This window comes from Terrapene carolina, unplaced genomic scaffold (assembly GCF_002925995.2).
Source record: "Terrapene carolina triunguis isolate 2854851 unplaced genomic scaffold, T_m_triunguis-2.0 Scaffold234, whole genome shotgun sequence".
Taxonomy (NCBI): Eukaryota; Metazoa; Chordata; order Testudines; family Emydidae; genus Terrapene; species Terrapene triunguis.
In genome coordinates this window covers 8,403,502-8,425,106 of record NW_020664585.1, presented here as the reverse complement: position 1 = coordinate 8,425,106, position 21,605 = coordinate 8,403,502, and the positions used below count along the sequence as shown (strand labels likewise).

At 48.1% G+C, this 21,605-nt stretch overlaps 1 long non-coding RNA gene across 1 annotated transcript; it reads left to right on the top strand.

The window, feature by feature from the left end:
• Positions 1–1,860: 1,860 nt before the first annotated feature.
• Positions 1,861–17,916, top strand: LOC112104498. The gene is made up of 4 exons (XR_002907916.3): positions 1,861–1,980; positions 2,646–2,760; positions 10,558–10,693; positions 17,846–17,916. It is a non-coding gene; the product is annotated as an uncharacterized LOC112104498 (long non-coding RNA).
• Positions 17,917–21,605: the final 3,689 nt, after the last annotated feature.

Below are 21,605 nucleotides of genomic sequence, written 5' to 3'. Positions count from 1 at the left end.
AGTGTACACCTTGAAGGGGGGATAGGGGGAGCTGGCATTAGGTAGTCACCACCTGCCTAGCCAAACTGAGACTGCTGCTTATTGCACCGCATTATCTCGTCCTCCCGCTGCGTGTGTTTCTCAGGCACCTTTTGCACCTGTGCATAACCTAGATTGTGAGAAATTTGGGGCAGGGCCTGCTGATATGACAGACCAGCTTTCAGGCCCTTTCTTTGCGCTGAGCAGGCCCTTGCCTCGCAAGCAGGCCTGTTAATGTCAACAGGACTGTTCGCTGTGAGTAAGGATGTCACACCTTGGACCTAATGATGCACAGCACAATGGGGCCCACGGCTTTGTTTGGAGCTCCTTGGCACTGTGGTAAGGCAAAACCCACAAGGAGATGTTTTTGTAAATTGGAGTAACAAATGAGGGGGTAATTATCATTGTATGGACTATGTCTGGTACTGACTGTTTGTCGGATCGGGACTGGTAGGCAGGGCCGGCTCTGGCTTTCTGGCCGCCCCAAGCAAAAAAAAAAAAAGGAAAAACCCGCAGCGGCCAGAACAGCAAAGCAAAAAAAAAACCACCTGCAGGAGCCAGGGTGCAGGGGGACTCCCTGCCCTGCAGATGTGCCCTGGCTAGCGGGGGGAGGGGGAGGGAGCAGGGGGAGAGAGAGAAGGGGGGCGGCAAGGGCTTCAGCGGGGCGCTGCCACGCGGCCCCTCCCACCGTGTCCCCTGCCGGGAGGGCTCCACACCACTCCGGTCGGCTGGGAGGGAAGGACGCGGACTGCCCTGCCGGGCTTGCTGCAGGGCACTCCTGTCCTCCACGCCACTGCCCCCTACAGGGCGGCCGGAGCGGAACAAAACAAAACAAACAAACAAAAAGCGGCCGTGCCGCCCTAGGATTGGGCGGAATGCCGCCTCCTACAAGCTGCCGCCCCAAGCACCAGCTTGCTCGGCTGGTGCCTGGAGCCGGCCCTGCAGGTAGGGAAGAGAGAGGGGCTGCAACATAAAACAAATCACGTGGTTTGACTTGGTAGGTTAAGGACCTGGCCTGCTGCTTCCAGGAGGACTTTGACTTTGATTTTTACTCTCCACAGGCCGGCTCTGCCACCCTTACCCACATTGAGTAATGCTTTAGGGCCAGATTTTTAAGGCTATTTGGGCACCTGATATGTCAGGTAGTGCCTATTGGGCTGTTCAAACGCACCTAGGTGCCTAACTCCCATTTAAATCAACGGGTTTTTGGCATCTAAGTACCTTTACAAATCTGGCCCTTACGCCCTATCCCAGTTTTATACTCATGTAATTCCATCAACTTTACTGGAGCGGCTCCTGATTTACTCTGGTGTCACTGAGTTCAGAAGCAGCCCACTGACTTCAGCCTCCTTGAGTTGTTGGTGTGACTTTAGTGCAGTAAGCTACTCAGTGTGAGTAAAGGAAGGCAGAGTCTGACCTCAAACAAGCCGTGCTCCTGCACACAGCCCCCTCCAGTCCATTCGGGTAGTGGTAGAGGAACTTGGCTGTCAGTAAAACTAGATTTGATTAGGTTTATTCAAGTTCAGGTCAAAGCAAAGGCCAAGGATGCCCAAAGCCACTCTTGGCTGAAATGAAGTGCCTCTCTCAGATTAACTATAGTGATTTGTATGCACTGAGCAGTGCAGAAAAATGTAGTTGATTTATAAATGTCAAATAGCCAGCAAGCAGCCCACACAATAACCTCAGTGAATTATTACCTCTGACCCATTCATCAAACCCAGCCAATCATCTGGTAGTGCAGAGTGATTTAAAGCCTATTACTGTAAGAGCTTTAATGTCTCTCACAGAATGCAGCTGATCTGCAAATGTCAAAGGGGGGCTGAAGGTCACAATGGCCATAAATTAGGCCTTGGCTTACCACCTATGGAGTTAGAGGATCCCCCGGCATGCTAACAGTGTGACCCTTGAACATTCAACCGGTTAGCCCAATGCAGCCTGTCATCAACCCGCCCTCCTGAACTGGTGAGTCTGTACCAGCAAGAGCAAGCATGGTGCTGTGCAAGGCTGTGTGAGAGGCAAAGGGAGTGAGACAAAGAATTTGGGCTATGGAGAAGGGGTGAGGGAGACATTTTCTCCTGTTCTGGATTGTCTATGTTTCAATGGAGCTGTCACCCTGAAGCTGAGTCCCGTGTCTCAACTGAGTGGGACCTGGTTAAAGAAGCCATGTTCGTCTCAGTCTCAAAACATGGCACAAAGGTGCACAGCAAAAGAGGCTGGGACCAGTGTGGAGCGATGCTGGTTGACAGCATTATCCAGAAACTTTTACCTGTGCCTGGTGACAATAAGCCACTTAACAAGGTCCCCGACTCCTGTTTTGCGCTTGTGTCTATTGCACTGGCTGCCTCATCTGGGAGATTCACTAGGTTAGCCTGGATGTTCTCTTTGGCCACTTGGCTGCCTGTAGGTTTCTCCCATGAGGCATCAGCTGAGCCTGACAGGAAGTGAAACAACGTTGGGTGACACTCAGGCAGCGCTCGCGCTGCCTTAAATGAGAGAGTTGCCTGAGGAAGGCCTGAGAATGGACTTTAGGCTCTAACAGTTACCTTTGCTATCTCTATGCGAAAGAACCGTGCATATGCATTACGAGACAGTCTTTCATTACATGATCACATGCTATTTTTTTCCAGAGCCCCTACCTCATTCAGTAAACTGGATGGCCTGTGCACCGAGGATGATTCAGGATCATGTAGTGGAGGCAGCTGTCTGTAGGACTCCTGCCTCATCCAGTGCCGAAGTTGGAAGGTGTGTATTTTAATGATGTTTTGGTTTTAAAGCAGGAGGAAACCTAGCCACCGAATCTATAGCGAGGGCGAGCCGGGCGTTTCAAAGTGTAGACAAAATCCATGGCCGTCACAGTCTTCTGCTTGGCATCCTTGGGTCCTTATTAGATGACTATTTGCCAGAATCCAGACTCAAGAAAGACTTCAGGGTTTGCTTCAGAGAGACATGACTACAGCGTACAAGGAGACAGATATTGTACAGCATCCACCAAAATATAAAGACCAGCTAGGGGCTGTTCTCTAGATAGTGGAAATTGTCATAGCTCCAGTTTTAGGAACATCTTTTCAGCATGGTGATGTCAGAAGTAGGGCACCTGAGAAAATGCTCCCTCATTCCAGGCTTGCTAATTGAGAGAGTTGTAACGCCGGGAGAGAGACGTTTCCAAGTTATGGCTTGGAAGGCAGGAAGGAGCAGGGGCATTGGGCCCTGACTGGTGTGGTTGAACCAAGAGGAAGGAAGAGACTGGAGGGAAGTTTTCCAAAATGGCTGCGTGCAGCCGAACAGGGGCATGCAGCTGGCACAATGGGCAGCAGTGTCCTGAAGAGACATGCGGTGGCACAGCAGCCTGCCCCACCACCAGTGCTTCTGAAAGAGCGACCTTAGTTAGCAGGGAATGGGAGTACAAAATAACAAAAAAGCACCGAATCAGCAAACCTCCAAGAAAAGCCGCATTTGTCAAATGGGCCACAGCGGTTATTTCCATCTCAGTTGGCGATGTGTTTTTAGCAGCGGTTATTAAGTTAGTCTTTGTAAAATATACAGTTCTTGCAACCCCATTGTTTTTCTTCATCAGCTTGTTTCACTGAGAAAAACAACACAGGGCCTGATCCTGAGAAGTGCTGAGCACCCGCACATCATTGGGAGCTGCTGGTACTCAGTATCGCTCTGGATCAGACTCTTACTACAGCAATCAGATGAGTCTGTTGCTGGAAGGGCCTTTCAAGTGCATGCAGATTACAGCAGAATGGAACTGAAACGCTACTTGGTTCATATAAATTCATATGGGTGAGATCCACATCTGGTGTAAGCGCTCATAGCTCCAGTGAAGTCAGGGGAGCCACACGGGTCGCATCAGCAGAGGGTCTGTCTACTGAGTTCCATGCAGTTGTGCGTGGGATTTTCAGACAAGACCTTAAAAACCCAGGTCCATTCTTTTCTGCATGGACATTAAAGATCTCAAGGACCATTGTGTGTAAGTGACAGATCTTTGCCCCGCGTCCTTGGCCAAACTTTCTCCCTTTCTGTTGGGTCTTTTGCTCTGTACTGGCTGTTCTCTTTCCAGCTGGTGGCTGCCCTCAGCAGGACTGTAAGTATAAAAGTGCTGATTCTCCTCTGGCTTACACCAGTTTCACACCAGGTCAGTGGAGTGGCTCCTCTTCTACGCTGGTGGGAGATGAGAAATAGGTTCAGCTTTCTCCTCCCACACATCTTCCCCTCATGGTCCCTCCACTGCCCACCATACACCTCTCCCTCTCTTCCCCTCCACTGCCTTCCTTTGTTTCCATACTCCCATGCTTCTATTCATTCTTCCCCAGACCGCCCATCCACCCTGGCCCCCATAATAGCAATAAAAAAACCCTGCGGTGCCAACCATCACCCTGCTCATTCTCTATGTTATGTCCCTTTCCTGCACCTTTAATCTGTCTTGCTTATTTAGATGTCGAGTCTTTAGGGCAGGGGCTGTATTCTCTTCCGTGTCCCAGCACAAGTGTTCCAATCCCGACGGAGGCCTTTGGTTGCTCCCAACATAAAACAATCCTATAGTTTGTATTGGACTCCTTTAGGCAAAGTGGCGCCACATCAGTCTAAAGCGTGAGGATGATTTTCCAAGTCTGACCAAGCTGTCGGGCAGGAAGAGGGATTGCAGGCCGCCTGGCTGTGTTTAATTAGTAAAGGGAAGCACCTGAGTCAAGCAGCCAGCTCCGGCATAAACAGCAGCCGGTGAATACCACAGAGAGGCAACAACAACCACAGGCCTTTGGTTTGGTGGTGTAACTCTTTGGCGCTGGAATCTAGCCTCCAGTAGACTCCAGTACTGTTAATGGCAAGTACCTAGGCATTTGGTTAATTGCAGCCTGGGAACTAAGCCACCTTTCTGATTGTTTATTTCATGCTTTTGTATGCACCCCCCCCTTCTCTGTCAGAAGGAGGGAATTCCTGCATTTGGGGGGGATTCTCTTATGAAGATTGTGGCCAGACTCTGAACCTAACAAGCTATTTGTTAGACCAAATTCAACCCGCAGGGACACTTGCATAAAGCCAGAGGAAGTCCATTGAAGTTAGTGTCATTAGTAGTGTGTCTGAGTGCAGAGATTGGTCCATTGGCATCATTAGCGTTACTCTGTATTTACATTAAAATCAGAATCCGGACCTGCTTCTTGGAGTGAAGCTCTGAGGATCTGCATGAGATCCGAGGAGTCCATTTGTCATCTGTGCTACCCACGTGATTATATTTCTATAAAACGCTGGTTGATTTTTTGTTTAGGTCTTGGGGGGGGGAGTGCCTTAAACAAAAATATCTTCCCCTGACCCCCCCCTCTTAACTTTGTTTTCTTTTAAACTTGACTCTCTACATTGCTCCGAGAGGGTTTATAAAATCCAGTGAGGAAAGAAACTAAGCAGGCTGAGTCACACAAGGGAGGCATATCTAGGCCCATGCAGTTCACTGTGTGTCTATCTCTTAGATGAGACATTAAGGCTGAGATTTTCCAACACTACCCTAAAGGAGTTGAACATTCAGTTATTGCCAACGTCAATGGGAAATGGGCACTCAAATGCCATAGGCAGCTTGGCATATTGCAGCCCCAACTAGCCCCCTAGTTTGTGACAGGTCAGGTGTGCAATTGCATGTGTAGAAAGGCTCATGTGTGCACTTGCATGTTGAATTTGTGCATGCAAAATTACCATCTTTGCATCCATAAATTGGGTGCTTGCACACTTCTCTCCCTTTGTGCCACTCAGGAGAGAGCTGGATGCTGCCAAGAATCTGGTCCAGGGTATGAACAAGTATATGAACAAAACCCGATTTGCCGTGATTATCTGCACAGAATTGTGTGTGCATGGTGGCATGCCTCACCTTGCTGAAAACCCAGACCTTAAACGCACTCGCTTTTATTTCTCTAGCTATTCTTTCAGCTGAATTTTAGTGTATTAAGATTGCAGCCTTGCTTACATGGCAGAATGTCAATATCACGTGCTAAATTTCCTATTCCTGCTGCCAGCCTTGAAAGACAAATACGGTTAGGAAAGAAAAGAAACGATACAACCGCCGACATCAGGACTTTTCCTGAAGCAGGCTGGGTGGCAAAATGTTAGGAATGTTAGGAATTCCCATTACGGCTCACCATTAAACTTGATCCTTTGGGAACACCCACAATATAACTAGTCCCAATAAAATTGACTTAAGCCACTCTTGGATGTAGCGCTCTTTGGTTCCCTTTGAAAAGGTGGAGCATGTGTCTTGGGCGTCGTTTGATGTGCTCCTGTGAATAATATTCCAAGGTGCTGTAGGTCTGAAACATCAGCATGGCTGGAGCCAAGAGGGGGTAGCTCTGTGTGCAAACAGGATTGGACAGGACTAGGCATTCAGTGTGTTGGGGCTGATTCTTCCTGGTGGTGCACCTTGTGGAGTTGTGCGCACCAGTGCAAAGTGAGTGTGAAATGCCACTGAATCAGGATGGTGGCTTGTTTACACTTGCTCGACACTGGAGCAGGGACGGCACAAGATGCAGGGCCAGGAGGCTCAGGCGCGTGTAGTGTTTTACCTGGAAAATGCACAGAGATAGAGCGCTCCTGTGCAGAACAGGAGGGCAGAGCTCAGTTCAAGAGCCTTTCTCCCAAACTAGCAGACACACTTCAACAGGAAATAAAAGCCCCTTCTTTCATAAACAGGCCCATTGCTTTCAGCCCCTATAACAGAAACTCCAGCAAGGCAAGGTCTTCAGCTCTTGGCTGGTTGGTCAAGCCGAGTCCACAAGCCAAAAAGAAGCAAAACATAATATACACTTGGGCCTCAAGGAGGCAGAGAAAGGATCTCTCCAACACATCCACAGCCGCCTTATTACCGTCCTACTCACCGTACATATGGACTTCTTCCCTTTGAGCACCTTTGCTGATTCCTCTGGGTCCAAGCTTCCCCCTTCATCAGGTAAATGTCATCTCGCTTGAGGCAAATGGGTGCAGGGGGGAAAGACCAAAATCATGAGGTTCCCTGTAGGATCCCGAATGGTCTGCCTAGCACCCCATCATAGGAAGTCAAGTCAGAAGGAAACAAACTCTCTTCTATTGCTCTGGACTTAATGTAAATACGGTAAAGATGCTGCCATCATGTACAGTCAAAGACAAGACGTGAAATGTTGTTACTTTGGCAAGAGAGGATTATCGTTAAATAACTTCCTTAAAGTTAGCTGGGCAGAGTGCCTTGTTCTGAGTTTTGATTGCAGCAGTCTATACAGTTCAGGCTGCAGCCAAGACATAAAATAAGGGAAAGCTACATTCCAGAGTACATGCCTGATCCAAAGCCCATTGACGTCAATGGAAAGACTTCCATTCACTTAATTGGACTTTGGATCAGGCCCTCAGTGGAGACTACGCGATTGCCAATTGACTGCAGACAGTGTTTACTGAAGACCCACATACTATGACATGCTCAAGTCAAAGTACGCCTTCCAAAGTCTCAGTACCAGCAAAGGCTCCTGCCAGTTAGCCAGTGAAATTTCCTCCACTTCTCTGTCAGAATTGCTGTGCTGTTAGCTTGGAGGATAATCAACAGCAAACCCATCCATAAATCAGGAGTTACCAAGTGCCGATAAGGTGTTAAATTTCAGGCTCACGAGGCCATCTTTTTAACAATGACAGTCGAAAGGGAGAGCATGAATTCTTTTACACGGAAAAAAAATTCTTGGAAAAACCACCCCCCTTTTGTTTGCCTGTGAATACACTCATGTGTTTTAGATTTCTGCACTGCTCTCCTGCCCGTTAGATGGGAGCACAACGCAACCTGAACGCTTTCACTCTCACGCCAAACCAGGAGATTAAAGTGCCACAGCCGGGCTTGAACCATTAAACCATTTCAAAAGACACAGAACTAAAGTGCTGCCTGATGTACAGACACCCCATGTGAAGGGGCCTGTTCATTCAAGAGGAAGGATGGCCTACTAGTTAGGGTACTAACCTAGGACTTGGAAGGTCTAGGTTCAAGTCCCTGCTCTGTCACAGTCCTTCTGTGTGACCTTGGGCAAGTCACTTAGTCTCTGTGTGCCTCAGTTTCCCATCTTTGCAATGGGGCTAATGCCACTGCCCTACCTTTCAGGGGTGCTGTGAGGATAACTACATTAAAAGAGTGTGAGATGCTCAGATACAATGGTGATGGGAGGGCATATAAGTACCTTTAATAGATTCTGACGGCTTACTGTGAATTCAGTGCCATGCCTGGGGAACGTGCTGCACTGACACACTTGCAGGGTGAAGTCCTCTGCCTAACCACAACAGGTACAGCATTGGCGGTGCTAGCTGCCTGCATGCCATCCCTTGTGCCTCTGCCTTTGTGGGGCCATGGGCCTGATCCCCAACCCTTCAGAGTCAATGCAAAGACTGTGGATTTCAGTGGGCTTAGGCTCAGGAAGATGGGTTAGTTCCGTCTTCATTCAGTTCTTGGCCTCTCTGATGAGGCAGCCAGGCAGTCTCATGGTTTTGTGACGCAGGCATTTGACTGCCAACTTATCTCATGTAGTCCATCAAATAGCCAGTAAACAAGGACTTTTGGTCACTCATGACCAACTGAGGCTGGATTCAAACTGGGAAGCTAGAGGCCAGAGTCTCTGTATCCCATTATTAATCTCTCTGAGCACTCTAATCTCCTGCTGTTTTAAGTCCGGGCTTCTTGGAATGGCCATCCGTAGTGTTTCTTTCCCTTGCTGCTGCTCCTTTGACTTTGTTTGCTGGTCCGTGATGGATCCTGCAGCACTATTCATCTATTAAACTGATTAATGTATTGTGTCTGTTATACGCAAAACAAGGTCCGACTCAAAGAAGATAATAGCTGAGCAATCGCTCTCTTCCTATTGTAGATAAGGTACGGCTAACAATAGCATTAGCTGTAAAGAGGTAGATCACTTTCCTGGATATAATGGGGTAGCTGGTGGATTGTGAGAGGGTTTCTGCTTAAACTTTATCAGCCTGATTTCCAGAGGTGCTCCGTTGAAGTCAGTGGGAGCTCCAGGCTTCCAGCACTTTTGAAAAGGCCAAAAACTAGCTGTGTACAGAATCAGAGTTGAATTTAGATCTGAAATGGATTTAGTGCCAACCTCCTCCCAGGTCATGCGTTCCTTTTCATTACCAAACCCTCCAGCAAGAGCATAAAAGGCATGCCGGTGTTAAAATGCAGGTTGGATAACTGGACTTATTTGGCTCGTTTATAATTAAAAATTAATAAAATAACGATCAAGTAAGTTATCTAACCCAGGGTGTGGCATCTCAAAAGAGTCATCTTTTTAAATAGCATGGTTCATGTTTCTACAGCTTTTCCAGTTGATGTTCTCTTTTCATTCACAAATAAAACATTGACTTACTATGCGGGAATATTGTAAAAGGGGAAACCTGTGCCCTAAACCTTTATGATTAAATAGTGCAAAGTAGTAAAATCCTAAAGGAGAAGCCAGGAGATCATGAGGGTAACACTGAGCTTGCTAAAATGTCTGAACTAATGACTGCTTTCCCTCTGATATGTCTCGAGTCAGAGCGAACGTGCCCCTGGATGGCTTCATGCAGTACTGCTTGGACTGCCTGATTCATAGCCATAGACTGTGTTTCCCACTTCTGTTTTTCTAGCCTAGTTAGTTTTGTGACAAGCAAGGGAAAAATATCTCAGTGGGAAGGAAGCTTCTGTTCTAGGACTGCTCAAAGAAAAACAAGCGATATCAGGAACAGGCCAAAAGCTACCTTGATCCCTTTCGGAAAGTAACTAGTTTTCCAGATGAAGATTTTCTCCCAAACTGCAATTTTTAAAAGGCAAGAAAAATGTGATTATGGGAAGAACAATTCTAGGAAAGAAAATTAAATCCATTTCAGAGTTGGGTTTTATGTTCTTTTTAAAATGGAAGATGCCAGGTGAATGGAGGGAGACATTTAAAACACCACCAAGTGTCTTCGAGGCAATTAATTGCTGTCATAGAGTCTAGAATAGTTTATATGCTAACCAGCATATGGAGATGACATTGCATTTGTCTTTTATTTATGACACGCTCTTTCCTCCTGTGATGTCACACAGTGAATGGCAAACAGTGGCGCTGGAACACTTTTACTTGTGGGGGTGCTGAAAGCCAGCCCCCTTACCCCTGTCTGTGCCTCCACCCCCACCCCAGAGCTGGGGCCGGGAGCAGGGCCGTCTCTAGGGGAGGGGGGACCTGGACAGGGCTAAGGGGGCTGAGGCTAGGGTTGGGCGCAGGCATTTGACTGCCAACTTATCTCATGATGTCCATCAAATAGCCGGCAGCTGGGATCCCGTGTGCAGGGCCGGGAGTTCAGTCCCGGGTATGAGGCGGCAGCCAGGACTCCACATGCGGGGCCAGGAGGAGAGCACAGGGCTCAGGGCTGGCAGCTGGGACCCCGTGTATGGGGCCTGGAGCGGAGCCGGGGTGGCAGCCAAGACCCCCGTGTGGGAGGCCAGAAGCAGAAGCCCACGTAAAACCTGAGAGTGCTGCAGCATCCCGCGCACCCCTAGTTCACGCACCTATGATGGCAAATATATTTCCTTTCCAGGCGCTTTGTGGTTACTGACAGTGAGCTACTGGACTAAAGCTGGGAAGGGGGAGCAGTGCGTCCTGAAATGCCTGTGACAGGTCTGGCTCTGTGGGAAGAGGAGAAGCGGCACAGACACATTATGGGCTAGAACCAGGTAGGACAAGAAAAGGATCTGTGCATATTATGGGTGAGCTGTGGTCGAAAAGCTATCTTCTTCCAAGAGGCTCTCTCCAAACTAAACATGGCCTTTGGTTCCCACTCTCAAATCAAAGGTGGTCCTTTGATGACCTCACCACCTCCCTTGGCCAGAGAGAGCCTAGAGCTTTGCATCCTGGCTTTAAGATGATGGGACGTTCATATCTTACGTCTTACAGGTCACTGAATGAGACACCAAGGCCAAATTTCCAGTTCCACACAGTTTGCCTTTTTTTTTTTTTTTTTTTTAGCAAAGTTCAATCATACATGGTCATTATATGCCTGGTCCCAGATGCTGTGGCTATCCAAGTAACTGTCTCATCCAGCTTTGGGAGTCCTGGCTGTTTAGGTCCTTGCAATAAGCAGAGAAAGGGAGAGACTTTGAGGCTAGTGCCAGAATGATGCTCTTGGAGGCTGAAGTCCTCCACCTACAGAACTGCACCAGCATAGTCAGCGACATGGCAAGCTTTGCCCAGCAAATGTGCCTCTTCCCACATCTGGTGATTCTTGACTGGGTTATCTAGTCACTAAAACCCACTCACGCTTTGCTGAGACTGCCAACCAAGTTTTAACTGTTGTGGGTTTTGAAACATGGGCATCTGTCCACTGGGAACTGGACTGAAACCACTAACAACATCTGATAGACTGGGCTTGAGTTGATGACCTGGAGATGAAAAGCTCCGCATCTCATTCCCAGTCCTCTGAGCCATCCAATCCCCAACACCCACACCACCCCTAAGTCCCTAATAGTTCTCTAATAGAAAATAACAGGAGCCCAAATACTTGCCACCCAAAATTGAAGCTTAATCCGTGTTTCCTATAAGGGTTACCGCAAACCTTTGTCGAAGCAGATATGTTAACCTACCTTTTGGTGCAGAGCACAGTAGGTTTTCAGCTTTAAATTACCATTGTACAGGAACTAATGGCCGTTACAATGGAACTGACTGTGGAAAAACAAGGAACCTGAGCAATTATTAGGTGTATATTCCCAGTGAAAACAACTCATATAAAGACATTGTCAGTAAAATACATGATTGATCATCTGGGTCTAGCTCACTTTCATTTTCTTTCCAAGTTGTTCTACTGTATGATGTTAATAGTACTGCAATTATTTTAATGAACTGCACTAAGGGAATTTACAATGTGAATAACTCGGATGCTACCAAGCTGGGAACTCTGACAAGCATTTCTTACTAAGGAGTCAGATATTGCACACAAAAGGGGCGCTGGCCTGGGTCCCTACAAACATCCAACTTTGGGAATGACTGAGGTATGAATTTACAAAGGTGCACTTTGAATACCTGGTACGATGCTACACATTCAAGGCCTGACCCAAAGCCCATTAAAGTCAGTGGAAAGACTGCATTCTTTATACATGCAAAACTCCCATTGCATTCAAAATGAATGGGCGTTTTGGGTGCATAAAGAATGCAATATTGGGCCACAAGACAGAGAAATGTTCAGATTGATGTTGTGCAGGGATACAGCCATGTCTCCTGTCGGTAACATTAATGGAAGGTACACAGTTACTTTCTTGCTTGATGGGCTAAATAAATGGGGTTGATTCAATCTCAGTGAAAAGCAGGTGCATCTCAGCTCCCTTGAAGCCAATGGGTTTATATTAGTTTAAAGTGAGGGTTAAATCAGGCCCAATTGTTTCCCACTCTGAGATTGAGTGATCCAGTGCAGCTCTAATAACTGACCCACACTGCTACATCACACTCAAGCTGAACTTTTTGGGGGGGCGGGGGGGAGGGATGGGAAGGAAGGAAAGAGAGCTCAGGAAAAGTTGATTTAACTTAATACACATTTCTATGTGTGACTTCTGGTCTTTTGCACCAGACTGGCTATTCTAATGCTATTCCTGGCTCAACCATAAATGAGAAGGACCAGACAACACCACAAGAGAGCTTGTTAGGAGATTTCCCTGCTGATTCGAGAGGCTGGGATAAATGCTGAAGCTACGGGAGTCGAGACAGGCCCGCAGCCAAGTTCCAATCCCAGCCTGAGGCTTCCCATAGCTTGTGAGTGTTTGCATCCCTGGGGGCTGATTTGGGCTGATGGCTGCTCAGCAGTAGGTCAGAACTAGGCCTGCCTATCACTGGGGAGGACCTGCAAGCTAATCCATTGCATGTATGGAAAGATCTATAAACACGCTGTCATAGCCATTTGGGGGAAGCCTTCAGCCCAATACAGAGCCCAAGGGCCTGGCCCAGGTGCTGGGGCGATGAACACCGGGAGAAGCATCTTCCCCACTAGTCCGCAGAGTGACTCCACAGCTGCTTTACCAAGGTTTTGTTCCCCTTGTACTCCTCCAGCTTGAGGAGAAGACTGAAGAATCTGTGCTGGGCAGATGCTTTAGTTCTGCCCTAGCCTGATGATACCCCACCTGCACGCGCCTCCTGCTTGGCTCTATGGCCGATCAGGTGTGTGAACCCCCGGTGCATCCTGTCCCAACTCCAGCCCCCTGCCTTGTGCAGCTGCGCCACGCTGGCTGCAGAGCTGGGGGTCTCTGTGTGGCTACGGAGAGGGGGGCTGCATTTGCCCCTTAAGGACATACCCTGTGTTTCTTACTCAGTGTTTAGTTGTATCTGAGGGAGACAAACTCCCAAGGAGGAGAAGCTGTGGCATTTGGCCCTGGGCTTGTAGCAGAGTGAGTGATCCCCTAATTTCTTCTATTCCCTGGAGTCCAGTAGGATTAAGAAACACTGATCAAAGAAGGACATTCCCATTTCATCTTGTGGCAGTTGCTCATTGTCAGCTGCTGCTGTGGCAGCTAAGAAGGTGAAATGGGAACTGCATGTTCATGCAGAAATGGCAGGGCAATAAAAATCGATGCAAAATAGAAAAAAACAACCCCACACCGGATGATATTTTATTTCAAATGTCCTCAGAAAAGCCAGGGACCAAATCAAAGCTTGGGGCTCAAAGCTTCTCCACGACATCGATGAGCTGCATTATTCTGGACAGACCCGTTAGGCTCTTTGGAAAGGTGTGTCACTTGTTTTCTGCAGCCCTACAACAACCTGAGATGCTGTAAAAATAGCTGACAATGTCTGATTGACAGCTGAGGATGTGACCCTAAACTCTGATATTTTCCTTTTCCTGGTGAAATCAATGGTGCCTCAGACAGATGCTGAACTACATGTGTTTGCGGTGGGAGTGCCATTTTAGGCCAGTTTCTTTTGAAACGGGGGTTGGAATTGCGAAGGATCAGTGGCGCTCCGGGCTCACAAAGAGGCACTGTCTTTGAGGAATCTTTACATAAGCCCCGCAGAACCAAGGCAGCAGGAGTTTGCACAGCTGCTGCTGGAAGCAAACATGTACTTTTAGCTGACCTGTGCTGATGGCTTTGGGCATTAAATCTGACGCTTTCCAGATGTACAGCCCTCTCTTGCCACAATCCAAAAACATTTGGTCCCCAGGTTAAAAAAAAAAAAGGTGCTGTAAATACCACATTGTACTATATATTCCAGAGCCTACATTCACAATTTCACTCTAAGACCTTAAGGTGTATACTAAGCTGGGAATTTACAAGGAGGGTTTCAAAATAAGTTTGGTTCAAAGTTAGTTACTGTGCCAGTCTTCATAATTCTTTGCTCTTGATTGGGGCTTTTTCTTCATCCGAATGAGGCTCGTTAGCCAGCGTTTCTTTTAATATATTAATTCTAAGTTAGCCATAAATCCAGTGACCTCTGCAAATGCAAACATAAGACTCCTATTGATTTTGCTGGGCATTCAAATGAGCCCCGAAACCATTGGCAGGGAAATGGAAGCCTTCAAAATAATTTGCAGATATGCCTTTTGCAAAAAAATCAAAAAATATTTGATTCAGAGCCAGGGGTTTCGATCCTGGGTTGGATCAGAACTTTTTGGGGAACTTGGGACCAAGGCTGAGATTTGGGTCGGGGACAGCCGCATTGCCATGGGCAGAAAGCTGTGCTTTAGTTTAAGGTCATGACTGACATGCGGAATGGCACTGACAGTTCCATGACTTGTGCAGTCGTTGGTGTGACAAGACTCGCTATTATTGGATAGTGTGTGGAGGCTGGAGAGAAACACGGTTTTGTATTTAGAAAGGATACGGGACTGGTAGTAATAGAAAATCAAGCCTTCTGGTGAACCAGAGGCCAGTCTGGTGCAGACAGCTGCAGCATGAGCTCTCTTCAGACCACCCTGCCAATTCTCTCAAGCGTGACCTGGACTGAAGGACCTTGAAAGGAAAAGGTGATTGGCTCAACACTTGCTCCTTCCTTTTCCTCCAGCTTGCCATCTGGGTTGAGCGGGAAGGATCCTGTGCACTAGCATTGTCACAAGGCCCAATTCTGATCTCATGCATGGCATTGTGAATCAAGAGTAGCTCCAGTGAAGTCAGAGGTGCAAGTGAGATCAGAATCGGTCCCAGAAAACCTACAGTGACTTAAGGACTCAGCTGAGGTTACTGATTTGGATTGCGTCTATGAGTGTCAGCTGAATTCAGATGTCTGGTCTTAGAGATGAAAGAGACAGAGATAAAAATAAAACTCAGGTAAAAGTATTAACTGATGCCTAAAAGGGACCTGAATTGAGATTATATCCACATAGAGTCATAGCCAAACCAGAGAAACATAACTAGCTCACAGGCATATATAAACTCCCATTCTGGAGTCATGCTGATCTCAGGCATTCAGAAAAGTGGGGTACCCAGCTGATGTTCCCTTCTTTCTGACTGCCTGACATTCACTAAACTCCCCAGCTTGGCTTGACCTGTTTACAGGCGCCTTTCCCAGCATGTTATCCTGGTAGCTGGCCCTTTAAATCTGGGAAAGGCAAGTAGCTGCAGCCCAAGCCTGGGTATTTTACTTCTTATTTCTGCAGAGCTGCAAGTCCCTTTTGTGAGGATTTAGTTTCTTTCAGCTTCTCTTTCCTTCCCCCTCTCCTCTGACTCCAGGGGAGTGGCTGTGTTCAAGGGGTGAGCACGGCTTCGGACAGCACAGAGCTCGGAGGAGTCCATGTGATCTAAGTTTTAATAAGATCTGAGCGTTATTCGGACTTTCCGTCCCACATTTCAATGTTTGTTTTTGTCCCAAACTGGGACAAAAAGTTGAAATTTCGAAATTGTTCATGGAACAGAAATTCTCAAAAAATTCAAGTTGGAAACGCCAACTGGTTTTATTTTGACATTTTTTGATTAAAATGAAACATCTTAACATCCCCACAAATCTGAATATTTCATTTCAATTTGTTGAACTCACCTGAAGTGCTTTGTTTCCAGTCAGTTCAACATTAAATTCCATTTTTTCATTGTGGCGCATTGCCTCATGGGAGCTATAGTTCAGGAACCTGACACCCCCATTTTCACTGGCTGGACTACTTCTCCCATGATGCACCATACCAAGCTTGCTTGGAAGGTAAGCCACATTGCATGAGGGGAGATGTAATCCTCCGGGGATCTTGGCCCATAGGTGAGAATGGGGGTCTAAACTACAAAACCCATAAGGCAATGTGCTGTTAGGGACATGCAGTTTGTTTTATTGAACTAATTCAAAACAAAAAGTTTTGGGTCAGTTCAACAAAATGAAATATTCCGATTTGGGTCAAACTGACGCAAAATGAAATATTGCTTTTAGATTTTCCCAATGGGAAACTGAATTTGGGGGGAGGGCCAAAACCAAGATTTTTCCCATGCAAATTTTCAATTTTGCAGAAACTGCATTTTCCATCGGAAAATCATCCCAACAGAAAATTCTCAACCAATTCTAGTTTTTGTCTAAGTGCATATCTTTAGGGCCGGATCCAAAGCCCACTGACGTAACTAGGAGTCTAATCATTGCCTTCGGTAGGCTTTGGATAAGGTCAGAAGTTTGCCAAAGTACACTCTATAAACCTAAAAATAAATTGCAAATCTAAGTCATTGAGGGATTTTCTCCAGTCACTAGAATGATCAGCCATATCCCAAAACAAAGGAGTCGGCTGGAGAGAGTGACCTATTTATCAATAAAGTAACAGTGTGCTTTTGCAGCCTCAGTCACTGGAATGCTCTGCGTTATTCCTGAGCCCAACAAGGAGGGAGGTAGCATTATGCAAGCTGCATTAACCTGCAGCAAACCGCTAACAGATCCTTACAAATAATTTCCCCATTAAGTGTCAACCCCAGAGGGGACAGATGGGATGTGTTGCTGCATGAGAGGATTCCTAAATTGGTTTCCCTGCTCAAAGAACTACAGAGAGCTGTGCTGCCCTGTTTAAAAAACATTTGTGTTACAAGCCTAGTCCCGGCGAGGAATCTTGCCCCAGCTGTAACATGTAACAACTTCACTCTCTGCCCTGGGAAGTGGAGATGTCCCTACTATATGGTCTGGGGGTTGCTCTAATTACTGCAGCCTCCCGAGGCCTGTAGATGAGCTATGTAACAGTCCAGCATCTCTGTAGCACCATATGTTACACAGGTATCCCTCTGCTTCTCCCCCTACCTTGCCCCCAGTCCAGGCTTGGCAAGGTGGGGCTATGTAGAACTGATTACATCGGCCCAACACTGCCTGCTCTAGGGGAATTCTCTTGCTGCCCTTTGCGGCATTCTGACTACCCGCTATGCCTCCACAGAGATGTATAGGGGCCAGGCCTGGGGGGAGGGTCTCTCCCCTAGTTGGAGGAACCTGTTAAAGGGGGGGAAGTCCTTTGCCGCAGTTAACGCATGGTTTAGCACAGCATGTAGATGGGGTGGAGTGCAAGGGCTGTAATACACTCAGGGGATGGAGTTAAAACATGCCTAGGTCCTAGCTGCACTGCAGGCAGGGCCAGCGCAACCCATTAGGCGACCTAAGCTGTCACCTACGGCGCTAACATTTGGGGGGTGGCGACCGCGGCGGCCGGATCTTCGGCCGCCCCGTTCGTCGGCGGTATTTCGGGGGCGGGACCTTCCGCCGCCTAGGGCAGCAAAAAAGCTGGCGGCGCTCCTGACTGCAAGAGTCAACCACACTGCAGGACGGGTGTAGCATGTTTTGTTGCACAATATCAGAGGCAGGTACCGGGTGGGTTTGGTGATGGCTGGGCTCAGTTTGAGCTGTGGGAGAATGTTCCGGTCATCCCTAATTTCATTCACACTTGTTCCCCCATCTTCACCTTTCATCAGTGAGAACCATCCATGCACGTCTCGGAGACACCACGAGGTCCTGCACCAGTGCCACAGGAGTCCAGCCATGACCTTCCTGCTATTTCTAAGGTAAAGAACAAGCAAAACCCCTGCTCCCCCCCCATTTTCCCCATAAAACCTTTCCAGCCTTCTCTACCTAGCATCCAAAAAGGTACAAGCCCAACGTTTACAAATTATTTTCCACGTCACCTTTAAATCTGCACTAGTTCTGGTTCTTCTGGCTTCTTTTTATTGTATGAATTATATTCCCCCCCCCACACACACACACACGCACGCACACATTGGCCTGCTAAACCCAGGGTTGTGAATTCAATCCTTGAGGGGGCCACTTAGGGATCTGGGGAAAATCAGTACTTGGTCCTGCTAGTGAAGGTAGGGGGCTGGACTCGATGACCTTTCAGGGTCCCTTCCAGTTCTATGACGTAGGTTGGTTTTTTGTTTGCAAGGTGCTGGAGATGGAGCCCTGTGTTATGCACCAAAAAGGTATAGTCCCCTTCCCCCCCCGGTGACTTCCATGACCAATGCGTCTGCATTGACTAGTCCAGTCTCCAGGGACCAGTCTCCTTGGTGTCTCTACTGAGGCTGCCAGTCATGGTTGGGAGGTTCATGATGCTGACAGCTGTGCTCTAAGAACTCGAATAAGAGCTCCCGCTAATTTTGTGTAGGCCATCAAACAATCATCAGCTGGTCACAACTGACTGGAGTCAAACCAGTGCCCCAGAGGGGTAAGACTGCAATAGAGGTGCCATTGGTAATCCACTGAGCCATCTCTAAAAATTACAAACAAAGCAAGATCTTTTCCGGACTCTCTCAAGGACTCCCTTCCAGCCCCTGATTAGCACCTGTAACTCCCATAGGCGATACCTGTGAGAGCAGAGGTGAGAATCCCCATGTGATATAATCTTGCCCATCCCCCCCATTCATTCCTGTCAGTGTGCTCACTGCAGCCTTTTATGGATTGCTTTGCAAGCGCTGACAGTGAACTCTTCATTATAATTACAGTGACTCAACCCTGTGTGGTTTACCTGTTACTTTGTCCTGTTAGCTCAGCTGGCCTGAGTCACCTTCAGGGGCAGAAAAAGCATTGCCATGTCTCAGCTGTAAAGCGTCAGTAACTGTTTACATCTTGTTGGCTAATGGATCATTAAAGATAATTAAAACTAAGCCATTGCCTGCAGATGCTGCCATTTTATGGGTATCTGTGTCACACGCAGCTGTATTCAGAGTAGAAACAAACTATAATTGTGGCTTGTGTGACGACCGTTTTAGTCTGAACATCAGTGCATACCAGCCTCTGTGATTCAATGCCTCTGACTATACTTTGGTCCAGTTAGAAAGCGGAGTGTTTTGAAATGTGAGCCCTCGGAGATCAGTTCCACTGAGTCAAAATACACCCAGCTGGGGTTTCTCTTTTAAGAGTGAACAGGGGGGAGAAATCATTCTTCTTCTGGAATGGCAAGATGATCATCAAGGAGATAAAGAGTGTGAATTCGCTCCCCTGATCAGATTAATTACCACTGGCTGACATTCACCTGATTTTCCTTCCTTGGAACCTCCTCAGAGGCTGCGTTCAAATGCTCGCTCCTGGCCCTTGCCCCATTTTTATAAGGATTGCTGATTAAACGATGCTGAGAATAGCCTCCCTTCCACCACGGTGGTCAGAGAGGGAGATTAACCAAATCTGCTGGTAAACCTCACTTGCGCTGGGTGTGTTGCCAATCCCTTTCATTTGCTAATCCAGATACACTGATTCCAGGTAATTGTACCCATTCATTTCCTGGTTGGTGTAGTCTATACTAACTCCACAAACCACAGGGAAACCTGAAACCCCAGATGGGGAGCTTTGCTCCTGCAAGCTGCTCTCTTAGGCGCAGATCCTCATTTGGGCCCTGTGTAAGGAGGAGAGTAGCATTCGGAGCACCTACATTGCTCATAGGCACATATTGCCTTGCCTGTGCTAGGCTTTGCTGCCAGCAATGTATCCCCCTTGCTCTCACCAATTCTGCAGGAGCGATAATATAGGCAAGATACCGGCAGCTGCGTTGTCACCACCCTGCCATGTGCTCACCCTTGTGGGAGGGAAGGTAGCCCAGCAAGCCAAGCGCTAGGACTCGGAAGACCTGGGTTCTATTCCTCTCTCTGCCATTGGCCTGCAGGGGCAAATCATTTCTCCTCTCAGGTTCCTCATCTGTAAATTGGGGAGGGTCACTCTGACCTCCTTTGTGAAGTGCTCTGAGATGGAAAATGCTGTATACGAGCAAGGCATTATCTTTATCTAGACCTACTGCACAGCACAGTGGGATGTACGCTAATGGCAACAGGATCCTGGTGTGAAGGACGTGGGAGCCGCCCGGGTGGCTGGCTGTTCGTCTGCTGTTTGCTGTAGGATTACAGCTGGAGCTAAAGGGGGCAGTCACTTGTGATAGGCCCCATTCACTGATACTTCGTGGCCAAGACAGGTGTCACTCACTCACTGTGAAGTTTTACCTCTGACCGTGCTGAGTTCAACAGCCCAGCCTGGTGCTGGGAAAGGGGAACTCCAGGCAGGAAACTGGACATGAGGGGGAATAAAAACACCCCCCCAAAGTGCGGCAAAGAGAGTGGCAAAGGCTGCTGGGAAGGGGACTGAACTCCAGTCCCCAAGGTTGAGGGTGTCGGGGGTGGGCTAGGCCTGACTTAGCCTATAGGTAAGACAGAGGTGTGTATAGACCTTGCCCGGTGTCCAGGCCCTTTGCTCTTGCTGCACTGTGTTCCCATGGTTGAGATTAAACAACACTTCGCTTTGAAAAGGCTGTTCAGATCACTTCCTGAAGGGAAGATCTGCAGGATCTGAACCCCGTCGGGCCTAATGAGCAATCACGCAGGCAGGGGCTGTAGTGCCAGGCCCAGTCCAGGAATGGAGGAATTGTGGGAATCCATCCTAGGCCAGGTGACGGCAACAGGCCTAACTCCTTAGGGAGGTGCGCTCAGAAAGACCATGGAGGGATCAAAGGTTCAGCTAACCCTGAACGGGGACCGAGGGCTCTTGTCATTGGAGCTGAATTGGTGAGAGCCATGGTGGGGGATTTTGGGCAGAGAAGCCTTGTGTGGACATAGTATTCATGTGCCCCTCAGGTATCACTTAATCTAATTTAATCTCTGATACGAAGAGTGCCACAAATGCAGCTGGCACTTTAAAGGTACCCAAGAAGTGACAAGGCACCCTCTCCAGAGCACTTGGAATCCAGCTCAGACAGCTGCATGAGCAGGGACGACAGTCGCAGGGCAAGAGTTTTGGGAGCGTCAACACGGGAAAGTGGTGAAAAATTGTTACGAGGTGTGTGTGGAGAAGGAGGGTACTTGGCATGTGGATTGGGAGGTTGTTCCAGGCACAGGCGGCTGTGTGAAATAAAGGCATGCAGGCAAGAATAGCAGCAAGTGACGTTTGGGAAGAGGGTTGGGAGGATTTGGGGGGAGCAGGAGTAGGTGGGAGGAAAAAGGTAGCCAGGACAGAGTCCTGTAGGGCTTTGGAGGTCAGAAGAAGGCACTTGAGCTTGCTGTAGATAAGGAGAGGGAGCCAGCTGAGGGATTTGGGGAGCATTTGGTGCAGTGGGAGAGAAAGATGATGGTGGCAGAGTGGGCTGGAGAGGTAAGAACCTGGGAAGCCAGAGAGTAGGTGGTTCTCGCAGGAACTCTATGGCAGTGGTTCTCAACCAGGGGTACACGTACCCCTGGGGGTACGCCGAGGTCTTCCAGGGGG